Source organism: Bombina bombina, chromosome 3 (assembly GCF_027579735.1).
Source record: "Bombina bombina isolate aBomBom1 chromosome 3, aBomBom1.pri, whole genome shotgun sequence".
Taxonomy (NCBI): Eukaryota; Metazoa; Chordata; class Amphibia; order Anura; family Bombinatoridae; genus Bombina; species Bombina bombina.
Window position 1 is genome coordinate 359,084,328 of NC_069501.1, and position 14,771 is coordinate 359,099,098.

Here is a 14,771-nt window from a genome sequence, read left to right on the forward strand (position 1 = left end):
TCATATAAATTAAAAAATATGATTTTTTTAGAATAAAAATACCTGTAATGTACATACAATTCAATTTTTTGATAGATACATAGATTAGATAGATAGATCAATAGATGCAATAGATACATTTGATAGATAGATTTGATAGATAGATAATTTCCCAAACAGAGAATTACAAGACGTGCGGTCTGAGACCCATGGTAAGGTTCCCAGAGGCAGTTGCGGTGCCCGAGGCTCTGATTAGAACAGAGCACTCTGGAACATATCTGCCCTCGGCCGAAATCGGAACATTCTTTAGCTTTCTGTCTGTCAACCAAATGTCCGTCTGCCAAATGTCCTTCTGCATTTTGTCAGAGCACCGCGTGCAATCTACTGTGCCACAGATATGAGTGGTGTGTTTAAGTAGGTACTATTCTGATCAGTGTAATCCCTGTATGTCCCCTATCAGGGAACGTGTATATGGCATGGATTTTAGGACCCGGTAGATGGAAAAAGATGCTTGGTCGGTCCTCCTACTTCAAATTAGGGGCACTGCGTGAGCAATCTACTGTGCCACCAGATATGAGTGGTGTGTTAAGTAGTACTATTCTGATTGTTTAGAAGAAGAGGGGGGGATTCTGATTAATCTAAAATATATTTTTAGCAAGGCAAATGTATTAAAGCTTAAAACCCAATAAATCCGTTTGGTAAGTTTAAGAAAATTTAACTTTTCTTTGGTTTAGAATTTTTGAAATGATAATTTCAACTGTAGTTTGGTTCCAGGATTTACTCCAAACACAGGATATAAAAAGAGTAAGTGGCTCTTAGCAAAGGTTTTTTGTTTTTTTTTAAATGCAAATTTTAACTTTTATTCCCAAAAAAAGTTACCACCTTGTTTTGTATTCCATACAAACCTAATTAAAAATCTGAGGCAGGCGAACTTTAAAACCAACAAGGGCTCGTTCTGGCCACAATAGTGATGGAAAAGTTGTTTCAAGGGGACTAACACCTGGACTGTGGCATGCCGGAGGGGGATCCATGGCAAAACTCCCATGGTAAATTACATAGTTGATGCAGAGTCTGGTTTTAAGCCATAAAGGGCATAAATCACCTCACATTCCTAAATTGTTTGGAATAACGTGCTTTAAAACATCAGGTATGATGTTGTATCGATCAGGTAGTGTAAGCGTTACGCCCGCTTCACAGTGACACACCAAACTCCCCGTTTAAAGGGACAGTCTACACCAGAATTTTTATTGTTTTAAAAGATAGATAATCCCTTTATTACCCATTTCCCAGTTTTTCATAACTAACACATTTATAATAATATACTTTTAACCTCTGTGATTATCTTGTATCTAAGCCTCTGCAAACTGCCCCTTTTTTCAGTTCTTTTGACAGACTTGCAGTCTAGCCAATCAGTGCCTGCTCCCAGATAACTTCTTGTGCACGAGCACAGTGTTATCTATATGAAATACGTGAACTAACACCCTGTAGTGGTGAAAAAATGTTAAAATGCAATCTGAAAGAGGTGGGCTTCAAGGTGTAAGAAATTAGCATATGAACCTCCTAGGTTAAGCTTTCAACTAAGAATACCAAGAGAACAAAGCAAAATTGGTGATAAAAGTAAATTGGAAAATTGTTTAAAATTACATGCTCTATCTGAATCCTGAAAGTTTATTTTGGCCTAGACTGTCCCTTTAACGCACCGCAAACAACCGCAAACAGTCCATTTGCACAACCGCAAACTCCCCATTTGCACAAGTTTGGATACCAAGCTAGCCATGTCCCCGTTCCTTGTCCTCACTGATGTCATTGAAGGTCTCTTCCTCCACCCAGCCACGTACAACACCAAGGGTCCCCGAAAGGTGACAACAAGCCCCCTGGGACGCCTGCTGTGTTTGGTCTTCCACCTCCTCAAAGCCACCTTCCTCCTCTGACTCCTCTTCTTCAGACTCCTCTCTCTGCGTTGCCTCTCTCTGCGTTATTATAAGGTGTGTTAAGTAGTACTATTCCTATCAGTTTAATCCCTGTGGTGTCCCCTATCAAGGGACGTGTATATGGCATGGATTTTAGGAACCGGGAGATGGAAAAAGATGCTTGGTCGGTCCTCCTACTTCAAATTTGGGGCACTGCACGTGCAATCTACTGTGCCACCAGATAGGAGTGGTGTGTTAAGTAGTACTATTCTTATCAGTTTAATCCCTGTTAAGTGCCTTTTTTTTGGTTTGGTTTTTGAAGCCACAGTGCAGCACCAGAGGCCAGAAAAATTTGGCATGTACACATGCCTGAAAAATTAGGTATTGTTGCAGCCACTGCTGTAGCAGCAGCCAGAAAAATTGATGTTTGTTTCCCAGGCAGAAAGTGCCCTAAAACATTGCGGCTTGAACCCTAGTTGGTGGCGGATAAGTCACGCAAGTCATCCGGCATTCGAAGATAAAATACAGCAGCGTGTGGACCATTTGTAGCCCAAGGCAGCTCATCTCATCAGGCCTTTTTTACTCAAATGTATCGCCCAATGTCAGTCCCTTCGGGATCCATCCCTCATTCATCTTAATAAAGGTGAGGTAATCTAGACTTTTTTGACCTAGGCGACTTCTCTTCTCAGTGACAATACCTCCTGCTGCACTGAAGGTCCTTTCTGACAGGACACTTGAAGCGGGGCAGGCCAGAAGTTCTAGTGCAAATTGGGATAGCTCAGGCCACAGGTCAAGCCTGCACACCCAGTAGTCAAGGGGTTCATCGCTCCTCAGAGTGTCGAGATCTGCAGTTAAGGCGAGGTAGTCTGCTACCTGTCGGTCGAATCGTTCTCTGAGGGTGGACCCCGAAGGGCTGTGGGGATGCATAGGAGTTAAAAAGCTCTCCATGTCCTCCATCAACAACACGTCTGTGAAGCGTCCTGTCCTTGCCGGCGTGGCCGTGGGAGTCGGATGATTACTTTCACCTCTTCCCCTGTGCTGTGTAAAGCATACTTTTTAATTTATTTTGGAACTGCTGCATCCTTTCCGACTTGTGGTAGTTTGGTAACATTTCAGGCACTTTATGCTTATACCGGGGGTCTAGTAGCATGGACACCCAGTACAGGTCGTTCTCCATCAGCTTTTTTATACGAGGGTCACTCAACAGGCACGACAGCATGAAAGACCCCATTTGTACAAGGTTGGATGCCGAGCTACTCATGTCCCGTTCCTCGTCCTCAGTGATCTCACTGAAGGTATCTTCTTCCCCCCAGCCACGTACAACACCACGGGTACCAGATAGGTGACATCGAGCACCCTGGGATGCCTGTTGTGGTTGGTCTTCCTCCTCCTCCTCAAAGCCACATTCCTCCTCTGACTCCTCTTCCTCACAATCCTCTTCCAGCATTGCCGCTGGTCCAGCAAGCGATGCTGATAAGGCGGTTTCTGATGGTGATGGTGACCACAACTCTTCCTCTTGCTCTTCACGCTCATCTACGGCCTGATCCAGCACTCTTCGCAGGGCACGCTCCAGGAAGAAAACAAATGGTATGATGTCGCTGATGGTGCCTTCGGTGCGACTGACTAGGTTTGTAACCTCCTCAAAAGGACGCATGAGCCTACAGGCATTGCACATGAGCGCCCAGTAACATGGCAAAAAAATTCCCAGCTCCGCAGATGCTGTCCTAGCACCCCATTCATACAAATACTCGTTAACGGCTTTTTTCTTGTTGAGCAGGCGGTCGAACATTAGGAGTGTTGAATTCCAACGTGTCGGGCTGTCGCAAATCAAGCGCCTCACTGGCATGTTTGTTTTCGCCGCTGGATTATTGGAAAAGTGCGCCATGGCGTGTAGGAACGCCTCAAATGGCCACACACCTTCCTGGCCTGCTTCAGGACGTCCTCTAAGCCTGGGTACTTATGCACAAAGCGTTGTACGATCAGATTACACACATGCCCAATTTCAATGCCGCCACCAAATTACTTCCGTTGTCAGAAACCACTTTGCCGATCTCCAGTTGGTGCGGAGTCAGCCACTGATCCACCTGTGCGTTAAGGGCGGACAGGAGTGCTGGTCCGGTGTGACTCTCTGATTTCAGGCAAGTCCAACCCCAAAGCGGCGTGACACTGCCGATCCGGGATGTGGGAATAGTACCTGCGGAGCTGGGGGGTGCCGTTGATGTGGAGCAAGACGCGAGCAGCAGAAGAGGACTCAGCCGAGGAGGTTATGGAAGAGGATGGAGTAGGAGGATAGAGGAGGTGGGCAGCAGGCCTGCCTGCAAGAGTCGTGGCGGTGTCACCAACTCATCCTCTGCAGAGCCACGCATTCCATGCTTGGCAGCCGTCAGCAGGTTTACCCAATGCGCAGTGTAGGTGATATACCTGCCCGTGACCATACTTTGCAGACCAGCTATCAGTGGTCATATGGACCCTTGCCCCAACGCTGTGTGCCAGACATGTCATTACTTGCTTTCGCACAATCGAGTACAGTTTGGGGATTGCCTTTTGTGCAAAGAAATTTCGGCCGTGTACCTTCCACTGTGGTGTCCCAATAGCTACACATTTTTTTGAACGCCTCAGACTCCACCAGCTTGTATGGTACAAGCTGGCGGGCTAAGAGTTCAGACAAGCAAGCTGTCAGACGCCGGGCAAGGGGGTGACTTTGGGACATTGGGACAATGCGTTCTTACGCTCAAACAGGTCCTTGACAGTCACCTGACTGTGGGCAGATGAGCAGGAACTGCTACGGAAGAGAGACGGAGTGGCGGATGGTTGAGAGGGGGGCAAGGAGGACCAGCAGTGGTTGATGTGGCTGAAGATTGCTGGACCAGGAGGAGGATGGCGGGCTTTGAGTTTGTGTGCTGCTTGTACTCCATGTGTTCATCCCATCGGCGTTTGTGATGTGAGATCATGTGCCTTCGCAAAGCAGTTGTACCTAGGTGGGTGTTGGAGCTTCCCACGACTCAGTTTCTTTGGCACAGGTTGCAAATGGCATAGCTGTTGTCAGAGGCAGACACACAAAAAAAATGCCACACTGCTGAGCTCTGCGATGACGGCATTCTGGTGGTGGCAACAGCATGCGTTGATTGGCGTGCTGTCTGGCTGACCCCGGGTGCCGATACATGCTGTCTGACTGTGCCACTAGCTCCTTGCGACGACCTCCCCCTGCTTCCAACTTGTCTCCTCCTCCTCCTCTCTGTCTCCCCATCTGAACTTTCCCCCTGTTCTTCTTCTATTCTAGCGGGCACCCACTTGACATCCACGGACGCATCATCATCAACCGCTTCACTTGTATCTGACAAATCAACAAAGGAAGCAGCAGCGGGTACAACATCATCATCATCACACCGTACGTCCATGTCTGTAATGCTGCCTGACTGAGACATATAACTGTTATCTACATCCTCTGTCAATGATGGTTGCGCATCACTCATTTCTTCAAACTGATGTGTCAATAACTCCTCTGACAGATCAAGTGAAGCGGCTGTGGTGCTAGTGTAGGGTGGTGGAGGCGGGCAGGCGGGCGAGTGGTCACTTGAGAGGGTGCCCGAAGCTAAGCTGGAGGTGGATGGTGCGTCAAGGTTCCGAGCGGAAGCTGTAGAAGATTAGGTGTCCTGTGTTAGCCAGTCAACTAGGTCCTCCTCAGAACTTTTCGCGTTCATGGTACGGGGCCTCTGAACACTGGTCATTATTGTAGGGTCAAAGGGAATCACAGAACCACGACGGCACCTGCGGGGTGGCCTGCCTCTGCCTGTCATTTTTTTTTAAATGTACACTTACACTACTATTAAACAAGATATGAGTGGTGGCACTGGGCAAGTGGGCACAGTATACGCTGTGAGCCTGGCACACACGCTGGCAAGCAGGCAACTGCAATTAGATTACACAAGCAGACTGATGTTTCACAGTCAAAAAAGTTTTTTTTTTTTTAATTTACACTACTGTTACAACAGATATGAGTGGTGGCACTAGTTGGCAAGTGGGCCTGGCACACACGCTGGCAGGCAGGCAGGCAACTGCAATTAGATTACACTAGCAGACTGATGTTTCACAGTCAAAAAAGTTTTTTTTAAAAAATTTACACTACTGTTACAACAGATATGAGTGGTGGCACTAGTTGGCAAGTGGGCCTGGCATACACGCTGGCAGGCAGGCAACTGCAATTAGATTACACTAGCAGACTGATGTTTCACAATCAAAAAAGTTTTTTTTTTTAAATTTACCCTACTGTTACAACAGATATGAGTGGTGGCACTAGTTGGCAAGTGGGCCTGGCACACACGCTTGCAGGCAGGCAACTGCAATTAGATTACACTAGCAGACTGATGTTTCACAGTCAAAAAAGTTTTTTTAAAAAAAATTTACACTACTGTTACAACAGATATGAGTGGTGGCACTAGTTGGCAAGTGGGCCTGGCACACACGCTGGCAGGCAGGCAACTGCTATTAGATTAGACTAGCAGACTGATGTTTCACAGTCAAAAAAGTTTTTTTTTTTTTAAATTTACACTACTGTTACAGCAGATATGAGTGGTGGCACTGCAGGCAGGCAACTGCAATTAGATTACACTAGCAGACTGATGTTTCACAGTCAAAATTACACAGGCAAAAAAAAAAAAAAGACTGATGTTCTAGCCCTAAAAAGGGCTTTTTGGGGTGCTGTCCTTACAGCAGAGATCAGATGAGTCCTTCAGGACTGTAGTGGACACTGAATACACTAACCTAACTATCAATTTCCCTATAAAATCAGCAGCAGCTACACTATCCCTCCTCTCACTAAGAATGCAGGATCAGAATGAATCTAAAATGGCTGCTGTCCAGGAGCTGGGAGGTTCTGGGAGGGAGTGTCTGCTGCTGATTGGCTGAAATGTGTCTGCAGACTGTGAGATACAGGGTCAAAGTTTACTCAATGATGACGAATAGGGGGCAGATCGAACATTGCATATGTTCGCCCGCCGCGGCGAACGCGAACAAGCTATGTTCGCCGCGAACTATTCGCGACATCACTACTGCCCACTATTGTATTTTTTTTATTAAAATGCAAATGTTAACTATTTTTGGTTTCAGCCTCTGCTCCAAACACAGGATATATAAAACAGTAAACAAGAAGCTTCTACCAATGGTTGTTTAAATGCAATGTTTTTTAACTTTGTTACCCAAAGGTTACAGCTTGTGATGTATTCCATACAAACTTAATTAAACATCTGAACCATCTGCTCACAAATATTCAAACAATGTAATAAGAAAGAAGAAAAACCAAAGAAATTGAAAAAGAGAGGGAAAAAGAAAATAAAGAAAAAATAAAGAAATTAAATAACTTTTAACTTCTACTTAAGCTTAGCATATAACCAAAGAGTTAAGCTATTTTTATTTTTTATACAAAGTTTCAAAATAAATAATGACATATAGATGATTAGAGTTGTTATGCTTTAAACTGCTGTTGGCTTAGCATATTCCCCAAGTTAAATTGTATTTTCCTAACTTTAAATTCTACACAATTTCCATACAATCTGAAACATTTGCTCACAAAAGTGAACATTCAAACAAAACCAAATTTGAATTGTACTAGACTATATATTTTAAGTTCAAATCCCATGCAAATTTAAGCAAACACAAATTCCAGAATAATTCAGAATAAAATTTAATATTTAAAAAAACACAATTTATATAAGAACTTACCTGATAAATTCATTTCTTTCATATTGGCAAGAGTTCATGAGCTAGTGACGTATGGGATATACATTCCTACCAGGAGGGGGCAAAGTTTCCCAAACCTCAAATTCCTATAAATACACCTCCCACCACACCCACAACTCAGTTTAACGAATAGCCAAGAAGTGAGGTGATAACACAAAGGAGTAAAAAAGCATACAAAAAGAGGAACTGGAAAATATAATTGTGCTTTTATACAAAAAAACATAACCACCATAAAAAGGGTGGGCCTCATGGACTCTTGCCAATATGAAAGAAATGAATTTATCAGGTAAGTTCATACATAAATTATGTTTTCTTTCATGTAATTGGCAAGAGTCCACGAGTTAGTGACGTATGGGATAGAAATACTCAACATGTGGAAGACTACAGAAGAGTCACTAGAGAGGGAGGGATAAAATAACAACAGCTATTTCCACTGAAAAATTAAATCCACACAATAATTAAGTTTTTCTGAAAAAAAAACTTAAATCAAAAGCAGTAGAATCAAACTGAAACAGCTGCCTGAAGAACAATTTTCTACCAAAGACTGCTTCAAAAGAAGCAAATACATCAAAATGGTAAAAACAATAAAAGTATGCAAAGAAGACCAAATTACTGATTTTCAATTTTATCAACCTAACGCTTCAGTTCTGAAAAAAACAAGAAATGGCGACTGAACTTAGTAGAATGAGCTGTAAATCTCTGTTGGCGGAGCATTGCCCTGCCTCCAAATAAGCCTTAAAAAATAAAAAGCTTTAATCAGGATTGCCAAAGAAATGGCAGAGGCTTCCTAACCTTTTCATCTGAAATCCTAGTAACCTTCGATATAGAAATTATAAAGCTATTACCACATCCAAAGGATGTAAAGAACTCTCAAAGAATTCTTTAGGATTAGGAGAAACAAAGAAGGAAGAACAATTTCTCTACTAATGTTGTTCAAATTCACAAACCTTAGGAAAAAAAGAAGTCCACAAAACAACTTTATCTAGATGAAAAAATCAGATAAGGAGACACACAAGGAGAGAGCTGATAAATCATAAACTCTTGTAGCAGAAGAGATAGTCAATGAAACAACACTTTCCAAGAAAGTAGATAATCTGCAAAGAAAATATAGGCTCAAAAGAAAAGAGCCTGCAAAATCTTTAAACGAAATAGACTCCAAATAAGGAGAAATAAATAAATGAACAGGCTTGATGCCAACCAAAGCCTGAACGACAGTGATTATCAGGAAGTTAATAAACAAGCTTTCTAGAAAACAAAACAGTAAGAACAGAGATTTGTCCCTTCAAAAAATTTGCAGGACAAACTTATCCAAACCATCCTGAAAAACTAAAAATCCTAGGAATTCTAAAAGAATGCCAAGAGAATTTATGAGAAGAACACTATAAAATATAGGTTTTCCAAACCTGATAATACATGTTCCTTGAAACAGACTTATAAGCCTGCAACATAACGAAAAAAACTGAGTCAGAGGAAACCTCTATGACTAAACACTAATGAATTTCCATAACCCAAATTAGTAATTTGAGATTCCCGATGGAAAAATAGCCCTAAAACAAGAGGACTGGCCAAAGAGAAAGCGGCCAAGGATGGCAACTGGGACATCCGAGACAAGATCCACATACCAAACCTGTGAGGCCATGATGATGCTATCAGAAACACATGACACTGTTCCAATAATGATCTTGGAAATCACCTTTGGAAGAAAAAACAGAGGCAGAAAGATGTAGTCAGGTTGCAAAAACCAAGACACTGCTAATGGCATCCACCATCTCCACCTGAGGATCCCTGGACCTGAAAAAGATACCTGGGAAATTGAGGAAAACACATCTGTAGAGACACCACTCTCCCAGATGTAAAAACTGACAGATGAGTAAATCCACCTCCCAAATGTTAAAATCATAGAAAATAGACAGGAGATGAATTCCATCTAAGAATGTATTCAAGATACGTCTTAATTGCTAAAGAACTACGAGTCCCTATTTGTTGATTGACATATGCCACAGTTGTGATATTGTCTGTCTGGGAAAGCAAAAAATTAAAAAGTTCTCTCCTAAAAGAGACCAAGCCTAAAAGAGCTCTGAACATAGCCACAGAGTTCTAAAATATCGATTGGAAACCTCACCTTTTGAAGTTGCCAAATCCCTTGTGCTGTCAAAAGACCCTCAGACACAGCTCCCCAACCTGTAAGACTTGATCCATCAAGAATACAGTCCAGGAAGGACAAACAAAAGGATGCCCCCTGAATAAAACGATGAAAGACTAATCACCAAAACAGAGAGAGTAGAGTGTTAGGATTTAAAAATATCAACTGCAATATCTAAAAACAATCCCTGTATCATTGATTCAGTATGCAAAGCAAAAGAGATTTTAGAAAAAAACGAGCAAAGGGGGGGGGAACCACGCCCGATGCTGCATTATGAGGACCTAAAAAAACTTCCATGCACATATTCCACTGAAAGAAATGTTCTAGACTGTAAGTTAGACAGGCTAATGCCAATTACAAATGACTTTTGTCCGATAAAGACAAAGACATGAACACAGAATCCATCTAGAAACCCAAAAAGAAATGACCCTTGTCTGAGGAATCAAGAAACTGTTATGTAAATTGAATCCTCTAACTATGTCTTGAAGAAAACAAACTTAGTTGATTCATGAGGGATTCCACAAAAAGAGAAAGTCCATATATTTCAATACTCCTCTTTCATAGTGTATATATTGGGTACTTGTAAAGAGCGTCTAACCACCAGTAAGGGGACTCAGACACAGCTCATTTAATTGACCTTGGAAAGATGAAAGGCTGAATGGACCTCACCGGGAATCTAACCTGCAACCCTCAGGCTGCTACAGAGCTCAGCACCCAGAAACATTAGCATGCTGAGCTATCTGTCCAGCTTTAATAAAAGAAAAGTTTAAAGCTAATACCAAGATACTATCCAAATAAGGAAGCAACACAATACCCTACTGACTGAAGACAGAAAGAAGGGCACCAAAAAACCTTTGAAAAGATTCATAAAGCTGTCACTAAACCAAATGGAAGAGTAACAAATTGGTAAAGATTAAAAAGAAAATCTCAGAAACCTCAAGTGGTCTGAATAAAATAAAATATGAGGATAAACCTCCTGAAAAATGGAGTGGACATGAAATGACCTTATCAAAAAGGCATAATAGGTCCTTATAAACACCAACTTAGAAGTTGAGGACTCTAACAAAACATATAAAAGTCTTACAGATCCAAGAATGGGACTGAATATACCTTTCTTCTTAGGGACAAAGAATAGAATTGAATAGAAACCCAAATCATGTTCCTGCAAGAAAAGAACTGGCATAATCACTCCTGAAAAAAAATTTCAGAGTGTACTGAAGAAAGAAAGATTTTTCCCATAGGAGGGTCTCATTCTAAAAATCTATCAAACCCTAGAAATAATATAGGAATTTGGACTGAGTTCATCCAAAAACAATTTAATCTGCCCCCACCAGAAGTACTGGTTTGGAGAACCCCACCTTCATGCAGTCTAATAACTAGTAATTACAGTAGCATTTTTTCTCCCAGAAGGATACAATAAAACGCTTCTCTTTAGTGCTTACACTCTGAGTTAACCCAAATTAGCACTGATAATAACAGTAGTTACTATTCACCCAAATAAATGGTACACAATAAATTGACCTCAAAGGCCAAAGGGCTGTATTAACCCTGCCAGGAAATGAATCTATGACCCTTGGATCTAGGAACAAGCATTTGCAGTTAGGACATTCACCAACTGATCTACATCACCGGACTAAAAAGTAGGGCAGAAAAAAACTCTAAAAACCTCCAGAAATAGTGGAGATAATAGAAATCAAACAAATTATTATCTAACAAGAGAGAGATAATAAAATATATTTAAAATCATAATAATAGATATAGTAAACATAATTAAATGAATACATCTAAAGTAAATAAACAGAGTTAAATACTTCAGAATCTGAAACTGCTTATGCTAACTGTTCAACAAAGGGATGGGAGAACAGTAATGTTCAGCCACAGATAAAAGTTGAGCTAAAAATAATAAACAGTATGTGAATATGCTCTACTAAGGTTATATACAAATTCTAAAGAATCCTGAAAACAAGTATCAATTTCCATAGAAATAGTAGTACAGTCCCAAGAGGGAATCAGAATAACCATTCTCTAGAAATATAATACAGATAGTATATTGAATAGGAAAAAAACCTCAAAAAGCAAAAATGTTAAAATCCAGATTTGAAAAGGGGATTATTAACATAGTTTATAGGAGGACTAGGACTCCTAAAAGCTATAAATAGAAAAATTTCCTTAACAAGGAACAAAAAAATGTTCAAATGAAAAATAAGGAGAATTTTAACAAACTTGTTTGATAAAGGATGCCGTTTAAGCCCAAAGAAACCTTCATCAGTAGGAATAAATTTAATATGCTGTCGGGTCAGGAACAAAATTAATTAAATCTTAACAATTTTGAAAAGACCTTGTAAGTTTACTTAAAGGCATAATAGCAGTCATAACCTTTTATGATATAAGTAACAACATGTGATGTTTGCAGATTAAATCAAGTACATTAACGTGAATATCTAAAAAAACAGTAAATGTTATTGTACATGTAGAAACTATCACCGAGATTACGAGTTTGGCATTAGCCTTAAAAAGCAGCGTTGAGAGGTTCCAACGCTGCATTTAAAGCGCCCGCGCATCGTATTACGAGTCAGGAAGTGACAGGGTCTACCGCTCACTTTTCTTCCGCAACTCGAGGCTACCCGCAAATCCCCTTACGTCAATTGCGTATCCTATTTTTTTAATGGGATTTGCCTAACGCTGGTATTACGAGTCTTGGAAGAATGAGCGGTAGACCCTCTCCTGGCAAGGACTCCTACCCGCATTTAAAAGTCAGTAGTTAAGGAGTTTTATGGGCTAACGCCTTAACATAAAGCTCTTAACTAAAGTGCTAAAAAGTACACTGACACCCATAAACTACCTATTAACCCCTAAACCGAGGCCCCCCCCACATCGGAAACACTATAATAAATATTTTAACCCCTAATCTGCCGATCGGACATCGCCGCCACTTTAATAAATATATTAACCCCTAAACTGTCGCACTCCCACCTCGCAAACACTAGTTAAATATTATTAACCCCTAATCTGCCATCCCTAACATCGCCGACACCTACTTACATTTATTAACCCCTAATCTGCCACTCCCAACGTCGCCGCTACTATATTAAAGGTATTAACCCCTAAACCTAACCCTAACCCCCCCTAACTTAAATATAATTTAAAATAAACAAAATAAATTTAACATAATTAACTAAATTATTCCTATTTAAAACTAAATACTTACCGATAAAATAAACCCTAAGCTAGCTACAATATAACTAAAAGTTACATTGTAGCTACCTTAGGATTTATATTTATTTGACAGGCAACTTTGTATTTATTTTAACTAGGTAGAATAGTTATTAAATAGTTTATTAACTATTTAATAACTACCTAGCTAAAATAAGAGACAAATTTTACCTGTAAAATAAATCCTAACCTAAGTTACAATTACACCTAACACTACACTATCATTAAATAAATTACCTAAACTACCTACAATTAAATAAAATAAACTAAATTACGAGAAAACCCCCCCACTAAATTACAGAAAATAAAAAAGAATTACAAGAATTTTAAACTAATTACACCTAATCTAATCCCCCTAATAAAATAAAAAAATCCCCCCAAAACAATAAAATTCCCTACCCTATACTAAATTACAAATACCCCTTATAAGGGGCCTTTTGCGGGGCATTGCCCCCAAAGTAATCAGCTCTTTCACCTGTATAAAAAATACAATACCCCGCCCAACATTAAAACCCACCACCCATACACCCAACCCTACTCTAAAACCCACCCAATCCCCCCTTAAAAAAACTAACACTACCCACCCTGATGATCTCCCTACCTTGAGCCATCCTTCACCCAGCCGGGCAGAAGTGGTCCTCCAGAGGGGGCAGAAGTCTTCATCCGATCCGGGCAGAAGTGGTCCTCCAAAGCGGCAGAAGTCTTCATCCAAGCGGCATCTTATATCTTCATCCATCCGAGGCGTCCATCTTCAATCCAAGCCGACGGCGGAGCCATCCTCTTCAAAACGACGTCCTAACGAAGAATAAAGGTTCCTTTAAATGACGTCATCCAAGATGGCGTCCCTTGAATTTCCGATTGGCTGATAGGATTCTATCAGCCAATCAGAATTAAGGTAGGAAAAATCCTATTGGCTGATTCAATCAGCCTATGAGCCCAAAAACACCTTACACATACAGCAGCATAAAATAAAGCTATAAGGGGAGGTATATCCGAAACCCAACTGTTCATAATCCGCCTCAGAGATATTAACCCTTGATTCCATATAGAGAAAAAGGAGCACACTGTGACCCTGTCTTCTAGCGTTTGCAATATGTTGTAAAAATTCATGCTGTGGAACAGAAACACAGCCTCTCAAGAGGGTACAGTCTTGTAGCATCGCTCCTGACATTGACTTGAGTAAGAAAAAGCAGGCAGTGAAACTTGTCAACATTGATTGCAAAGGAGCTGTTAATCGGAGTCTGGATGGGTTCGCAGAATAGACTCTACATGCATTTCCAGACTCTAACTTTCGGCAATGCTCTCACTGATAGGCTGACAAGACTACTTAAAACTCCAGTCCCATATTGAAGGGCAGATATCCTTCCTAAGGAACTTCTCTGAAATCTTCTGACACTTCTCTGCCAACCTCCTGTGACGAAAGGCAAAGAATGGCTAGGGGATGAGGGAAGTGGGGGAGGTATTTAAGCCTTTGGCTGGGGTGTCTTTGCCTCCTCCTGGTGGCCAGGTTCAGTATTTCCCACAAGTAAGGAATGCAGCTGTGGACTCTCTCTGTATTAAGAAGGAAACAAAGGACAGAGAACATAATCAGTATCAGTCAGGAACAGAGCATTTAACAACCATTAAAGGGACGCTGAACCCCAAATTTTTCTTTTGTGATTCAGATAGAGTATGCAATTTTAAGTAACTTTCTAATTTATCCTATTATCAATTTTTCTTCATTCTCTTGATAACTTCATTTGAAAAGCAAGAATGTAAGTTTAGAAGCCGGCCCATTTTTGGTGAACAAC